Here is a 16,783-nt window from a genome sequence, read left to right as displayed (position 1 = left end):
GGTTCCTCTGGAAATTGGACATAGTACTACCAGAGGACCCAGCTATACCACTCCTGGGCATATACACAAAAGATACTGCAACATATAATAAGGGCACATGCGCCACCATGTTCATAGCAGCCATGTTTATAATAGCCAGAACCTGGAAACAACCCAGATTTCCCTCAACAGAGGAGTGGATACAGAAATTGTGGTATATCTACACAATGGAGTACTACTCAGCTATTAAAAACAATAAATTTATGAAATTCTTAGGGAAATGGATGGATCTGGAGAATATCATCCTGAGTGAGGTAACCCAATCACAAAAGAACAAACATGGTATCATAGTATGCACTCTCTGATAAGTGGTTATTAGCCCAGAAGTTTGGCATATAGGAAGAACAACCCACATTCCACAAGGAACTCAAGAAGAAGGAAGGCAAATTGTTCTTAATATCATTATTTCTGGCCGAGTATGGGAAATTTTTACATCATGTAATATTCCATACGTATTGAATTAGGTGACTTAAACCTACCATCAAAAGATAATAGGTCAATCTTCCTGCATATCATATATGATAATCACTATATGTATATTATAAATCATGTATGCAATGGTACATATAATATGATGGTGTATTATATGCAGTGGACATATAATGACAATCGTGTAATGTTGGCTCCTTGAGATGTATATATTTATAAGTATGACAAAGACAATATACAATCCCACCACTAACATAATACTCAAAGAGAGAGAGACTTTAGTTCTACTAAATCTGGCATAAGAAAATATTATTCAATATCTATTTTTGTTCTTTACTTTTTGAAATCTTAGCTAGAGAACTAGCACAATGAAGTAAACAAAGGAGGTGTAGCATAGAAAAGAGAAATTCAAAGACTCTTTACTTATACAGACAGGACATATACCTAATAGACCCTAAAGAATTTACCAGAAAACTCCTACAGCTGATGTACATGTTCAGCAGGGAACCACAACACAATATTAACTCCAAAAAAAGTCTTCTTAAATAACAACAATCCTACCCTGAAATAAATCATCGGAATAGTACTATTACATTAAAAATATCTTACAATATTTAAAACTATGGAGTGGACACATTAGCACATTGAAAGATTTAAACAACTGAAGAAAGTGATTGAAAAACATACCAGAAGGTAGAAGTAATTCCCACAATGATTTTGAAAGTGTCTAGTGTCTTTATTGGGGCCCAATTGCTCTAATGAAACATTAAAATTATAATTAAGGGGAGAAATTCTTTGTTTCATGTTTTAGCTCTGAGTGTACATTCTGCCTCTTAGGGGAATTAAGCTAAAACTAGAAAGCAGAAAGTTAGAGGCATAAACATAGAAAGAACCCATGGAAAAATGTAGCTTTACATTGTTTGGCCAGTAGCTGCGCCCACAGTGAGCTCTCCCACCCAACATCAATCATTAATAGAGAAAATATATCAAAAACTTGTTCACAGATCAACCTTATCGATACTTTTTCTTTTAAAAGACTACTTCTTTCCAGAAGTTTATACATTTGTGTCAAGTTATCAGAAAACAACAAGCACTTGCATCATTCCACAAAGCAACCCAATTCAGATCATCTATAGCCTTCTCCAAGTACACACGATCACATGGTCATCCAGGTTCATTGTTGTTTTTATAGCAACAGCCAAGACAATGAAATATCCTGCATATTCATCAACTAATGAATGGATAATTAAATATTGTACATATACACATAAGAGAATGACTCATCTGTGAACATTTAAGTATGGCATTCCCAGGAAAACGAATGTTATGTGACTAAAATTGAGGAAGGTAATACAGATCAAGAAATATTACTGACATACACACTCACACACACACACACACACACACGCACACACATATATAACCTTTAAATTTTTTTAAATTTATTTACTATATGTAAGTATACTGTAGCTGTCTTCAGACAAATGCCACATACTGCAGTCTTTGTGGGCAATGACCCAGCAGATAACCATATTAAACACTTCAACTATTCTCTATTCTTGTCAACTCCTCCTTAACCACACACTCAGTGATCTTTCTTCCTTAGTGACAGCACACAGACCCAACATGGGTCCCCAAAGTAACCCATCCAGTCTGATGCCTAGGGAGAATGAAGGAGATGCTAGAGAGTGTGGTGGAAGGATGGTGGCTGGTGGTGTAGACAAGGATGATGAGGCTGTAGCTGCAGGTTTCCAATACCTCTCTGTTGTCCTGCTGCCATCTGACTCCTTTTTTCTCCCCTAGGATGACATCATCTTCCTTATCAGCTGCCCAGCTTCAGCATAAGTATCTACCTATACCCCTGTCCCAGGAAAGTCACCAGAAAGAGACTCTATACTGTGTCCTAAAGACCCAGTGTGTGGAACCGTGTTCAGCCTAGTCTCTTCTGGTATGAAGTCTTGCATCTTCTGCTGATAGCCAAGGCCAGAGGCATTTATTTACATGAATCGTAGAGTTTGTGATCACAGAAACAAAGGTTAAAGAACCAAACCAAAAACAAACAAATGAACAAAAACCGCAGGAGCATCTCTGAATTTAAAGCCTGCATTGATCTACAGAGCAAGTTCCAGGAGAGTGAAATATAAATAGCAGAGACCCTATTCACAAAAACTAACAAAACAAACGAACAAAGAAAAACTAAGATACTGATAGTTACAAGTGTTTATGTAAATCTGGAGAGATAACTAATATCATCCTCAGAGTCTCTATCTCTCTCCAAAAGGGAACCAACAGCCAACCTTTCTCTATGACCTCTCTATTCATGTGAGGTTTTGTTTAATTTTTTGGTTGGTTTGAAGACAGTTTCATTTAATCTAGACTGGTCTCAAAGAGGTGCTAAGATTAGCCTCAAATTCAGTGATTCTTAGCATATTTTCTGGATATTTCATTTATTTTCATTTCAAATGTTATTCCTCCTTTCGCAGTTACCCCCCAGAAATCCCCTATCTCATACTCCATTCCCTTGCTTCTTTAAGGGTGTTCCGGTACCCACACACCCACTCCTGCCTGCCTGCCCCCACATTCCCCTACAATAAGCCATCAATCCTTCATGGGACAAAGGGCCTCTACCAAGCAACTGTGACCAACATGGACCACTCATCCAACAAGTTCATCCTCTGCTATATATGCATCTGGAGCAATGGGTCCTTCCATGTGTACTCTTTGGTTGGTGGTTTATTCCTTGGGAGCTCTGGGGATTCTGGTTGGTTGATATTGTTGTTCCTCCTATGGGTTGCAAACTCCTTCACCTCTTTTAGTCCTTTCTCTAACTCCTCCATTGAGGACCCAGTGCTCAGTCTAATGGTTGGTTGTGAGCATCCATTTGTGAGGTTCTATCAGAGCCTCTCAAGAGATTGCCATATTAGGCCCCTTATAGCAAGCACTTCTTGGCATTTGAAATAATATCTGGGTTTGTTGTCTGTATATGGGATGATCCCCAGGTGGGGTAGTCTCTGGATGACCTTTCTTTCAGTCTCTGTTCGTATATTGTCTCCATATTTCCTCCCTTGTCTATTTTCCCCTTCTGAGAAAGAATGAAACATCCATAATTTGGTCATCCTACTTCTTGAGCTTCAAGTGGCCTGTGAATTGTATCATATTTATGCTAAGCATTTGGGCAAGTATACACATATTAGTGAGTGCATACCATGTATGTTCCTTTGTGAATGGGTTACCTCACTCAGCATGATATTTTTTAGTTCCATCCATTTGCCTAAGCATTTTATAAAGTCATTATTTTTAATAGTTGAGTAATACACATTGTGTAAATGTACCACATTTTCTGTATCCACTCCTCTGTTGAGAGACATCTGGGTTCTTTCCAGCATCTAGCTATTATAAATAAGGCTGCTATGAACATAGTGGAGCATATGCCCTTGTTATATTTTAGAGCATCTATTGGGTATATGCCCAGGATTGGTACTCCTGGCTCTTCATGTCCAATTTTCTGAGGAATCACAAAACTGATTTCCACAGTGGTTGTACCAGCTTGCAATCTCACCAACAATGTAGGAGTGCTCTTCTTTCTACACATCCTCACTAGCATCTACAGTCACCTGAGTTTTTGATCTTAGCCATTTTGAATGATGTCAGGTGGAATCTCAGGGTTGTTTTGATTTGCATTTCTCTGATGACTAAGGATGTTGAACATTTCTTTGGGTGCTTCTCAGCCATTCAGTATTCCTCAGTTAAGAATCTTTATCTCTGAACCCCATTTTTTAATTGTATTTCTTACCATTTTTATTAGATATTTTCCTTATTGACATATCGTATTATTTCTCCTTTCCCAGTTTCCCCTCCAAAACAAACCACACCACACAATAACAAGAGCAAACCTCTGTTCTCTCCCCCCTCTCCCTGCTCACCACCCCACCCTCTCCCACTTACTGGCCCTGGCATTCCCCTACAGTGGGGCAAAGAACCTTCACAGGGCCAAGGGCCTCTCCTCCCACTGATGACCAACTTGGCCATCCTCTACTATACACATGCTGCCAGAGCAATCAGTCCCACCATGTTCAGTCCTTGGTTGGTGGTTTAGTCACTGGGAGCTCTAGGGGAGGTACTAGTTAGTTCATATTGTTGTTCATCCTAAGGAGCTGTAAAACCTTCAGCTCCTTCAGTGCTTTCTCTAACTCCTTCATTGGGGACCCTATACAGAGTTCAATGGATGGCTGTGAGACTCTACTTCTGTAGTAGTCAGGGACTGTCAGAGCCTCTCAGGAGACAGCTATATCAGGCTGGAGTGCCCTTACTTCAGTCTTTGCTCCATAGGTAGTCTCTGCAACTCCTTCCATGGGTATTTTGTTCCTCCTTTTAATAAGGAATGAAGTGTCCACCTTTTGTTCTTCCTTCTTCTTGAGTTTTCTGTGGTTTGTGGATTGTACTTCATGTATTCCGAACTTCTGGGCTAAAAAACACTTATCAGAGAGTGCATACCTTGTGTGTTCTTTTGTGATCGGGTTATTCACTCAGAATGATATTGTCCAGATCCACCCATTTCTGTGGTCCCCCTCCCCTCTGCTCGGATGCTGTTTCTGCTGTCTCTGAAAGTGAAAGAAGGCCTGACAGGCCTGGGGCTCAGGCTGCCCACCTGTGGTGGGAAACTTTGACACTGCAGCTCCAATCAAAGGAATGGTACTCAGCTAATTTCTGCCAGAACTCACACTTAAAGTTTTTGCTGTAAACAGAGTTTATGACACTGTGTCTGCTATCTTGTTTATGTTAAAAGTCTGATTGTTGTGGTTTTGATTTTGCCTTTTACTCTATAAACACACTGCACCCTAAGTAAAGTACACCTTGATACATCTACTTGGTGTTGTTTCTCTTTGCTCCCCACCCGCTTATTTTCACAGGTCCAGTTCATCTCCAGTCCAGGACAATCCATTATCATGTAGGGTCTGTGGGCAGACACTACACATTTCCCTAATAATTTCATTGTTTTTAATAGCTGAATAGTACTCCATTGTGTAGATGTACTCCTATTTCTGTATCTGTTCCTCTTTTGAGGGACATCTGAGTTGTTTCCAGTTTCTAGCTATTATAAATAAGGCTGCTATGAACATGGTGGAGCATGTGCCCTTATTACATGTTGGAGTATCATCTGGGTATATGCCCAGGAGTGGTATAGCTGGGTCCTCTGGTAGAACTATGTCTAATTTCCGGAGGAACCACCAACTGATTTCCAGAGTGGTTGTACCAGCTTGCAATCCCACCAGCAATGAAGGAGTGTTTCCCTTTCTTCACAACCTCTCTAGCATCTGCTGTCACCTGAGTTTTTTATTCTAGCCAAACTGACTGATGTGAGGTGAAATCTCAGGGTTGTTTTTATTTGAATTTCCCTGATGACTACGGATGTTGAATATTTCTTTGGATGCTTCTCAGCCATTCAGTATTCCTCAGCTGAGAGTTCTTTGATTAGTTCTGTACCCCATTTTAAAATAGGGTTATTTGTTTTTCTGGAGTCTAACTTCTTGGGTTCTTTGTATATAATGGATATTAGCCCTCTATCATATATAAGAATGGTAAAGATCTTTTCCCAATGTGTTGGTTGCTGCTTTGTCCTATTAACAACACTTTCTTTAGCCTTCAGAATCTTTGCAACCTTATGAGGTCCCGTTTGTCAATTTTTGACTTAGTGCATAAGTCATTCGTGTTCTGTTTAGGAAATTTCCCCTCATGCCCAGGTGTTTGAGGCTTTCCCTCACCTTCTCTTCTTTTAATTTCTGTGTGTGTTGGACCGTGAAAAGCACTCTGTGCTCTAGATTGATCAATGATTGCTCTGGTCACCCAGTAGAGAATTCTTCAACAAACGGGACAGTAAATCCATACTCCCCAGACATAGATGACGGACACCATGAGCCCTCACTACAGTATCCTGTGCTATCCTATCACATAGACAATGCCCCAAGCTCCCATTATTCTGCCTGGTCTCCACCCCCAGTTAAAAGACCACAGCCAGGTATTCCCTCCCCATATTTACCTGAGGATAGGTATCTCTGCCCACTATATAAGGGGCTGTTACAGGGGCTGTCCCCTCCTAGCTCTCTTCTCTCTTTTCCCTGTTAGCTTCTTACTCCTCTTATCTTTACTCTCTCTTCCTCCTTTCCCCCACTCTTCATGTGGCCATGTCCAGCCACTACTTCTCTTACTTTTGTCTCTCTCTTTTCTAAACTAAATGCCTTAAGACCATCAACTGCTTCCTTTCAACTAAACTCATCATGTTGGCCCAGCATTTGCAGAAGAAAGACTGGATCAGTGACTCTTGCCCCACTATCACTCCGGCAGGAACAACCAGATGCTGGTGATTCCCCGCACTCACTCCATTCTCCTTTTGGACCAGGGGTGGACTGAGCCCTGTGGCCTCTACTCAATCTCAGCTCTTCTGCAATGTCCAGCAGTGCCTAAGATGCCCAGGAACTAGATCAAGTCATCCTTGGCCTCTGTAAGACCCAGGGACCCCCATAGTGGTTCACCTACATTCCATAGTGACTTCGATAGTGGCTTACCACGGACAGACCTCTACCCCGCAGAGTGGAGCATGCTAGCAGTCTCTCTCAACTCCCCAGCCAGTGCTCCAAAACTCCCGCTCTCCTGTGGTATGTAGCAGTACCCAGGGCCTGAGCAGAGATGGTGCATTTGATATCCCCAGACCCAGGGTTCCCTTGGCCTAACACAGCATGATGACAGATGGTTCTGTCAGATCCCTCAGAGCAGAAATGGTTGTCTTACTTGTGCTCACAGGTGTGTCAGCACTCCTGGGAGAGCATGTTCCTCTCAGAGGTATTTGAGTATGGAGAGCTGTAGCACAGGATCAGCTCTGGGGGCTTTTAAAAATAATTTATGACTTCCGGTCTGTCTGGGCTGGGGTCCAGAGCAGACCTTGGGTGCAAGCTCCACAGCCAGTCCCACAATACCCAGAGGAATCTCCACTTCCAGGCACTCTGACACGCCCAGGATCAGAGGTGAGCAGGAACCAACATCTCTCTCAACACTGGGAGTAACTGGATCCAGTGGGACCAGGCACACAGGAACTCCACCAGCCCAGTGACTCCAGTTCCTTCTGGTCTGCATGGGCTGGGGTCCAGAGCAGACCTTGGGCACAAGCTCCACAGCCAGTTCCACAACAGCCAAAGGAAGCTCCACTCCCAGGCGCTCTGACACATCCAGGATCAGAGACCTTGTGTGCAAGCTCTGCAGCCTGTCCCACAACACCCAGAGGAAGCTCCACTCCCAGGTGCTCTGACACACCCAGGATCAGAGGTGAGCAGGAACCAACATCTGTCCCAACACTGGGAGAAATTGGGTCCAGTGGGACCAGGCACACAGGAACTCCACCAGCCCAGTGACTCCAGTTATTTCGGGTCTGTTGGGGTTAGTGTTCTGAGCAGACCTTGGGCACAAGCTCTGCAGCCAGTCCCACAACTCACAGAGAAAGTCACAGAGTCAGCTTGATTCTGAGGAGTTCTGAAACAACCAGGATCACAGGACGGACAGGCTCCAGTCAGATTTAGCAAGGGCAGGTAGCACTAGAGTTAACCAGATACCAGGGGGCAAGCGTAAGAAAACAAACAACACAAACCAAGGTCACTCGCCATCATCAGAACCCAATTCTCCCACCATAGGAAGTCCTGGACACACCATTACACTGGAAACACAAGATTCAGATCTAAAATCATTTATCATGATGATGATACAGGACCTTAAGAAAGACATAAATAGCACCCTCAAAGAAATACAGGAGAACACAGGTAAACAGGTAGAAGTTCTTAAAGAGGAAACACAAAAATGCCTTAAAAAACTACAGGAAAACACAATCAAACAGGTGAAGGAAATGAGCAAAAACATCCAGAACCTAAAAATGGAAATAGAAACAATAAAGAAATCAGAAAGAGAGACAACCCTGGAGATACAAAACCTAGGAAAGAAATCAGGAGCCATAGATGCAAGCATCACCAAAAGAATTCAAGAGATAGAAGAGAGAATCTCAAGGGCAGAAGACACCATAGAAAACATTGACACAACAGTCAAGGAAAATGCAAAAAGAAAAAGCTCCTAACCCAAAACATCCAGGAAACCCAGGACGCAATGAGAAGACCAAACCTAAGGATAATAGGTATAGAAGAGAGTGAAGACTCCCAAGGCCAGTAAATATCTTCAACAAAATTCTAGAAGAAAACTTCCCTAACCTAAAGAAAGAGATGCTCATGAACATACAAGAAGCCTACAGAACTCCAAATAGACTGGAGCAGAAAAGAAATTCCTCCTGTCACATAATAATCAAAACACCAAATGCACTAAACAAAGAAAGAATTTTAAAAGCAGTAAGGGAAAAAAGGCAAGTAACATATAAAGGCAGGTCTATCAGAATTATGGCAGATTTCTCACCAGAGACTATGAAAGCTGGAAGAGCCTGGGTAGATGTCATACAGACCCTACTGGAACACAAATGCCAGCCCAGACTACTAAACCTAGCAAAACTTTCAATTACCATAGATGGACAAATCAAGATATTCCATGACAAAACAAAATTTACACAATATCTTTCCATAAATCCAGCTCAACAAAGGATAATAGATGGAAAACATCAACATAAGGAGCAAATTACACCCTAGAAGAAGCAAGAAGGTAATCTTTCAATAAATCCACACAAACCTAATTCCACCTTTTACAACAAAAACAACAGGAAGTGACAATTACTTTTTCTTAATTTATTAATTTGAAAATTAATATTACCAACATATCCTAATTGATTGAAATCTAATAATATGAGGAATTAGAAATTTGTTGATTGTCATCCAATGCTCTCTCTAATTTGGTAATTGGAGAAATAGGTCCACATTGTACAATCTATATACACTGTCAGCTTGTATGTTTGTGACAGTGTCTGGCTGTGTACAATCTAAGGGTCTTGAAATCTTGCTTCTCCTATCTCAGCTTCTCTATTAGTAGTATTGTTTATTTCATCTTTTTACACTATACTATGGTTTTCAGAACAGCTTATATATTTCAAAAGTATTTATATACCCAAAAGAAATATAGATGATTAACTAGGGAGGTGGCTTGGAAGAGAACAACAAAGTGAGACTAAATGCTTTGCTTGACATTTGTAACTCTTGTATCAAGTTTGAAGAAGAGGACTTTATAAGTTACTCTTTCTCTGAGATGAATGCTTTTCCAAATTATCACAGGTAATGAACCAAATTCTTACCCTCACCTAACGTCTGTGCCACCCTCCAAGCAGAACTATTGTTCATTGAAACAGTTGGTGAATGACTTTATGGATAGACCATCTTAATACCTACACCATTTCTTAAATGAATGTAACCTGTTCTCTGTGGGCTGAGAATGAAGTCACTCACTCAAGTCAAATAGCTTTGACCATAGCAGGAAGTCTGTATCCAAAAATCAAGCCTACAATTCATTTCTTGGTGCAGCAGAACTATCAACTCTCCGCTTAACTATGATTTGAAAAATCCTTTGGTGATGTGAGGGTCATTGAAGTACAGCCTTATTACAATGAAACCCAATGTCGAAAATTTGTTCTTATTTTGGGCTTGTACCACAGTAAGAGCCAAGATTTTAAACTCTACTAAATACAAAACAAACAAAAAGACTGTATATATTCATGTTCATTTAAGAAAATACTAGTAGTGATGTATTATTTTTAAGTATACAGTTAATATTTTTGGAGTTATTTAAAATTTATATTGAGAAAAATGTATTTTCAGTTTTGCTGTAGTCGAGCACCTACACAAAACTGTTAAATTGATTGTTGTTTTATATTAAACAACTTTTATAATACTCATTTTATTGTTATAATATATTATAAATTTTAAGGAACATGACAAAAAAGATATTGTAGGTATTGAAGGGGGGTCTTTTGGTGGAGCAGTGGTACAAAAGTGAAACAATAATGTGATTCAATTATATTTAATTGAAATAAGTTTTTAAATGTTAACAAATTCAGATAAATTGAAATCATGTAACTTTTCTCATCACAATGCAATAAAAGTTATAAAAAATTTATTATTTGTAATAAAGGTTACAACTTGATATTTGTGGGTGACCTTGAGACAGAGAGGATAATTGTCCATAGTCAGTTTTTTCCATGTACCATCATAGTTCCCACAAATGACACCCAAATCATTGGGTTAGGCACCAGAAACCATTTCACACTGAGATATCTCACTGGTACACACTAACGTTTGTCCATGAATATATAATTTGACATTCTTCACTACAAATAAATATAGAAAATGTTAGGACCATGATTTATCACCTTGAGAACTCTACCTTCTTTTTAAAGAAATGATCCTTCTTTGGCCTTGGAACTCACTAATTAGGCTAGATTATCTGAACTGCCAACCCATGCCTCTTCCTGTCTCATGCTTGTTCAGGGTGGGTTTTACAAATTTCTGGTACATGCCTGGGTTATGATTTGCAGGCTCATAATCAAACTCAGGTTTTCCTACTGATGTCTCAAGTTTTTCTGTCTGAATCATCTCTGCCTACCTAGAATACCTCTCATAATACACTTCACAACACACTCTGAGCGACCTCTTGCGATGACAGGCACTCACATAGCTGGGAATCAGGCTTTAGTCTGCTGGCATGAAGGAGAAGAAACAGTGTTAGTGTGTCAGCCATGCTAGTTCTCTATCATGCCTCTCAGCAGTTCTCTGTGTTCAGAAGACATGAGTGGCCCAAGGCAGCAAACAGCTGTGCTGCAGCCAGACAGGGACAGGTCTGAGAATCACCAGGACCTGAGGCCAGTAGTCAGCTGATCTTCTGTTCAACAGAGCAAGTCAGACCAATGACTACTAGTATACTGACCAATGTACAGTCTCCCTTTCTTTCCTCCCACCCCCACGGTCTAATTCTTGACTCATCTCTGCCTTCCAATCTCTGCACTGACCATGTCTTCCTTTCATATCCCTGGGAACTCACTCTCTAGCTATACCTGTCAGAGCTGTTTGCTGCACCCTGCAGATTCAGCATCATGGTTTGTATCCCAATCAGACTTCTGCTGTCTCTATGGCTGCTGCTCTTCTTCCTCTTCCTTGTTCTACTTACCATAATGGAGAGCTGAGCCTGTCTGAGACTGTGGGATGCACATTTAAATGATTATATGTAATCTTTCATTACACTCCACTATTTAAGCATCTCTGTCCTCATCCTGTAGTATTCTACTTCCCATGGCTTAAAATCTTCTCTGATCTCAGTTGAGTCTTCACTTGGCTTTTTGATGTTTATGCAAGGTCTTTGGAGCCCAGTGGCCTTCATCTTGCTAAGTAACTGTTGATGGCCTCAAACTCCTGATGCACTTCTCTGCCATTCCCAAGGGCTGGGATTATTGTTTCTCCCACTGCATTTGTTCCCTCGCTCTCTTCAATCTGTTTCTCTTTATTTCTCCCATCATGCTCTTTGTCTGTGTTTCTCTCTAATAATCTCATGTAAAGAAGTTGTCAATTTTATAACCACAATTAGGAGGGTTGCGATGAGGAAAAACATTGAGTTCCCAGCCCGAGAACAAGAATCCCTCCTCTCTCCCTTTCAGTTACCCTCTTGATTGTTCTCTTTACCATTTTCTTGTCTTTCAGGATCCTTTCACAGTTCCCAGGCAGAACCAAGGCCTGATTGATCCTCACTGCCTTGTATTCATCCCTGCTGCCAATTCTCCAACTTCCCTTGGCTACTTGGACAGTGACTCTAAAGCTACTCCAGTTTGTAAAGGAGCATTTTTACTTGTATCCCAGCCATCTCTCCCCAACCATTATAATACTCACCCAAAAGAAAATATTAAGTTTCAGTGAAACCCTGTCACATTTCACAAGACAGCTACGTGATTGATTGGCCAAGACTTTAGTCACATTCAATACTTATAGTCTTCCATTCCACACAGAGACTTCTGTTGGCTGGCTTAGTGCAGTCTCGGAGGAGGCTTTTTCCACAAAGCTCTGGAGTGACTCCCTCTAGTTATGATCACACCATAGTCTTCTTTGAACTAAGTGGGTAAAGAAGGTTCAGAGCAGTCATGTGTCACTCAGGACATAATGCCTAGGACCTCTCTGACAGTGGACACAGCTGGCTTATGACTTGGGTGGAGACATGAGCTGTTGCGGCAGAGGCTGTGATGAGCTCACTACTAGTCCTAAGAAGGTTCATCCTACCATTGTTCAGGATATGGTGCCAGCAGTTCCCTGAAGGGAAGTAGCACATGATATTGGTAGGGAAAGTGGCATCATTCTCCTTGGGTGACAAATGCAGAATAATCTTCCCATTTCCTGAGCCTTCCTGGCATTGATCAGCTTGTTCACACTTCCCTGCAGCTGGCTATGCAGCCTGCCCTCTTTCATATCTGCTTTTCCTACTTCCTTACAGTACCTGTGGTCCTCAGATCCTTTGACCTGAACCAGACACAATCTCTCACAGCTCCCCTGCCAGCTCCACACAGACAGACTTCTGTATCCATAGTACCCTTGGAGACACTGAGGTCCAAAAACTTTGGGATGATGTGGTCTCACATGGAATGTCTAGAGTTATGGTCCTTCTTAGAAAGAACTTTGAGTCTCTCTCCCCCCTCTCTCTTTCTCTCTCTCTCTCTTCAGTCTCTTTCTGTCTTTGTCTCTCTCTGCCTCTCTCTCTCTCTCTGTCTCTCTGTCTCTGTCTCTCTCTGTCTCTGTCTCTGTCTCTCTCTCTGTGTCTCTCTTTCTCTCTCTCTTTCTGTGTGTGTGTGTGTGTGTGTGTGTGTGTGTGTGTGTGTGTGTTTAAATTTTATTTCAAGTTGCCTAAGCTGGTCACTGAACTTGGTATGTACCCAAGGATGACAATGAAGATTCTCTTCATTGGTCCTCCCATAAGCACAGATTACTGGTGCACCCAATTTTGCCCCTTTATCTATTGTTGGTTATAAACATTTGGTTCTGTGCATGGCTGGCAAGAAAGCACTCCACCAGATGTACCACATTCTTAGCTGTAATGAGGCCTGCAAGCATACCTTCCACATCATGAGTCCTCACCTCCAGATTTCTTCTGTATTTCCTTTACTCTCTAGGGTCTCTGGGAAAATGGTGACTAGATTTGCAACACACCTAATAAGGGGCTGATCATGACAAGACTGTCATATGTCAGCTGCTGGACAGCAGCAGTTTACCTCAATAAGTACTGCTGGGTTCTATAGGAGCCCAGCTGCCCCTTGTCCCCTGTTCCACTGCTGCCATCTGCTGGCTTCTTAATCATGGTCATGGTCTCTGTTCCTCTTTCATGTTTTGGACTCTGTTGAATTCCTATGTGAACCCTGCTGTAGGGAGATACAAATAAATGCATCTCTCTGACATTGTAGCTAGCCTGGTCTATATATCCAGTTTCAGGGCAGCAAGCACTACATATGAAGAAATGTGTTTCAACACAAAACAAAACAAAGAAACAAAAAACAAGAAAATCAGAAACAAATAAAAACAAAACCCAAATAAACTAAACCAAAACAACAACATGAAAAAACAATCACATATTAAAATATCAACAAACCAAGCAATGAAACCCAAGCTTGGTAGGCATTTTGGGCAGTGTCTTAATCATAATGGCTGAGGGTATCGTCTGGGCTCCATATATCTGAGCACAAATTTACATATGCATGCACCTGAGTGTGCATTCATGTAGATGAACACACACACAAATACACACACACACTCAACTGCACAAATATACAATTGACATGTGCACACACAGGCACACACTCTCTCATACAGAGAGAGGAGAGAGAAAGAGAGAGGAGAGAGAGGGGGAGAGAGAGAGAAAGAGTCTAGACAAGACACCTTTAAGAGTAGAACAGCTTCCATGACTTTAGCAAGTCTTCATCCTGAGTAAAAATGGCCTCCCTCAGACCAGCCTCATTGACTCTACAGGCTCTACTTCCTGACAATGTCCGCAGCATTCAGATTACCTGATTCTATGCCCGAGTTGTTTATCCCATGACAGCCGTGACAGAGAATAGGTTCAAGGATTCCTATTTCTCTCTGAACTCTCCTATTCAATAAACATCCCTCAGATAAGACATACTGTAGGCTCTCTTGGCCTGAGATGACCAGAGGTAAAAAGTGTCCCACTCTTCTCCATTTCTATCAAACCACCTACCTACATACTCTTTGATTTCTCTTCCTAGAGACAATACAAACACCACAGCAGAATCTCAAAAATAAAACAAACTCAGAGAGTAGATGATAAGCTAGAGAGGGTGACAGAAGAATGATGGCTCATGGTATAGACAAGATGCTCAGGCTGAACCTGCAGCTTTACAATAGCACTGCTGACATCTGACATTGCATTCCTCCCATGGAATGACATCATCATCTTCATCTCCCGCTTCCACTGCTCAGCCTCAGCATGAGTACCTGTCTGCAACCATGCCCTGGGGAAAAACTCTATACTGTGTTCTAAAGGCCCAGTGAGTGGTACTGGGGGACCAGCTCAGTCTCCTCTGGTGTGACGTCTGCCAATTTTGGCTTATAAAAAGGAGAGAAACATTTAGTGAAGAACAAAACAACAAAAAAAAATAAGTATTGATACTCTCATTTTTGCAATGTAAATCTAAAGAAAAATATGGTATCACCTTCAAGTTCACCATCCCCAACAAAAAAGAAAAAGCAGATGACCTTTCTCCATGACTTCTCTGTACTGTTTGGAGTTTTGATTAGTTTTGCTTTTGATTTTAAGACAAAGACTCATGTATCCCAGGCTTGCATCCAATTCAAGGGGTACTAAGAATAGCTTCCCTTTCAGTGGTTCTTGAGTTTCCTAATGCTAGGACAACATTTCCTCATGTTGGGGTGATCCTAACCATAAAATTATTTAATTGTTATTTCATGACTGATTTTCCTATTGCTATGATCATCATATAAACATCTTATATTCAGGATATATGATATGCCACTCATATAAAAATGTCTACCCTCAGGGAGGTAGTGATCCACAGGTTGAGAAGCAGTGCTCCATTTTATAATCTTCCCATCTCTACCTGTCAATAATCAGGATGACAGGCATGTTAAGATGCCCAATTTCCTCTGGCACTTTGTCTTACAGACCAGTTCAGTCAAACCCTGGTACCAAAGGCAGAAACCCATGTCCCCTCCTCATTTGGACCATCATGTTCTCTTTTGGCAGATCAGAAACACAGTCTACCTTGGTGTGCTTAACCAGGGATTATGCACCTATGTGATGTTGAGAATATTTTTCTCCTATGATTTTTTCCTTTTGAAGAATAGGAAAAAACCCGGGAAGTCAAATGACCATTTGACCAACTGCTTTGTGGTCCCTTCACTCTGTGCAGATGCCTGAGTCATGGACCTGATAAATGGACTCCTTTAGATAACTGGACAGATCACAATCATGACAGTCTGTTGTATGAACAATTCATGGGTGCTCAGAAGAAATATCACTCCAGCTACCAAGGCCACTGTACCTATGAGAGCTGCTGAATTCAGTCTCAGGAGGCTTGGTTTCAGTCACAACCACAGCAGATTTCTCCATGACCCGAATGATCTCCAACAAGACTCAGGTGTTTGGAGATGTTTTCACAATGATTGGGAAAAAGCCCATGAAAAAGAGTCATTTGAGCCTTGTGATTTTGGGCTGTAGCTACATCTGTGCTACACTGCTACTATGGCTCACTTGGTTGGTAGATCTCTATCAAGCATGCACATACACTGCTTCTGGCAACAAGAGAAACCTACTTTCCCTCTTACTGAGTCATTCTGGATGGTTTCCTGTGTTCCCACAGGGTTGTTATTAGAAGCTGACCTGAACTGCTGACTATCAAATGTTAAGACAGAATGGACTTGGGACAAAAGTCCTGTCCTAGGTGAGAACCTATAGTCCAGAATATCATCATGGCAAGAATTGAGAAAGTGAGTTCATGTAGTTGGATTATGAGTGAAGGAAGCCTAACATATGACCAAAGTAAGCCATGGTCTATCACTGGATATGAATCAGAGAGGGCTCCAGGCTGTGGATGAGATTACAGCATCTTGGGATTTAGGGAGAGGGGAACCCTGATTCTAAGGCTGTGGATTTCAATATGAACCATGGTCCTTGCCCCCTCTCACTGTCTTGTGTTCTAGATACAGTTTGCCACTCTCTTCAAGAGAAACTCTGCAATAGTTGGCTGGGAATAAGATATTCATTTGCTGGCTTTGTTCTTCCACTGACCTTGAGACATGCAAGCAAGGTGATCACCCAGCTGGAATGAAATGGACTGAGCTTA

At 41.4% G+C, this 16,783-nt stretch overlaps 1 pseudogene; it reads left to right on the top strand.

Annotated features, from left to right (window-relative positions):
* The window catches only part of LOC116088346, a 43,450-nt pseudogene extending 27,592 nt beyond the window's left edge, over positions 1–15,858 (top strand).
* Positions 15,859–16,783: the final 925 nt, after the last annotated feature.

The sequence above is a fragment of the Mastomys coucha genome, chromosome X (assembly GCF_008632895.1).
Source record: "Mastomys coucha isolate ucsf_1 chromosome X, UCSF_Mcou_1, whole genome shotgun sequence".
NCBI classification, from domain to species: Eukaryota; Metazoa; Chordata; class Mammalia; order Rodentia; family Muridae; genus Mastomys; species Mastomys coucha.
Note: the sequence above shows the minus strand (reverse complement) of the source record. Positions and strands in the feature narration are given on the sequence as shown.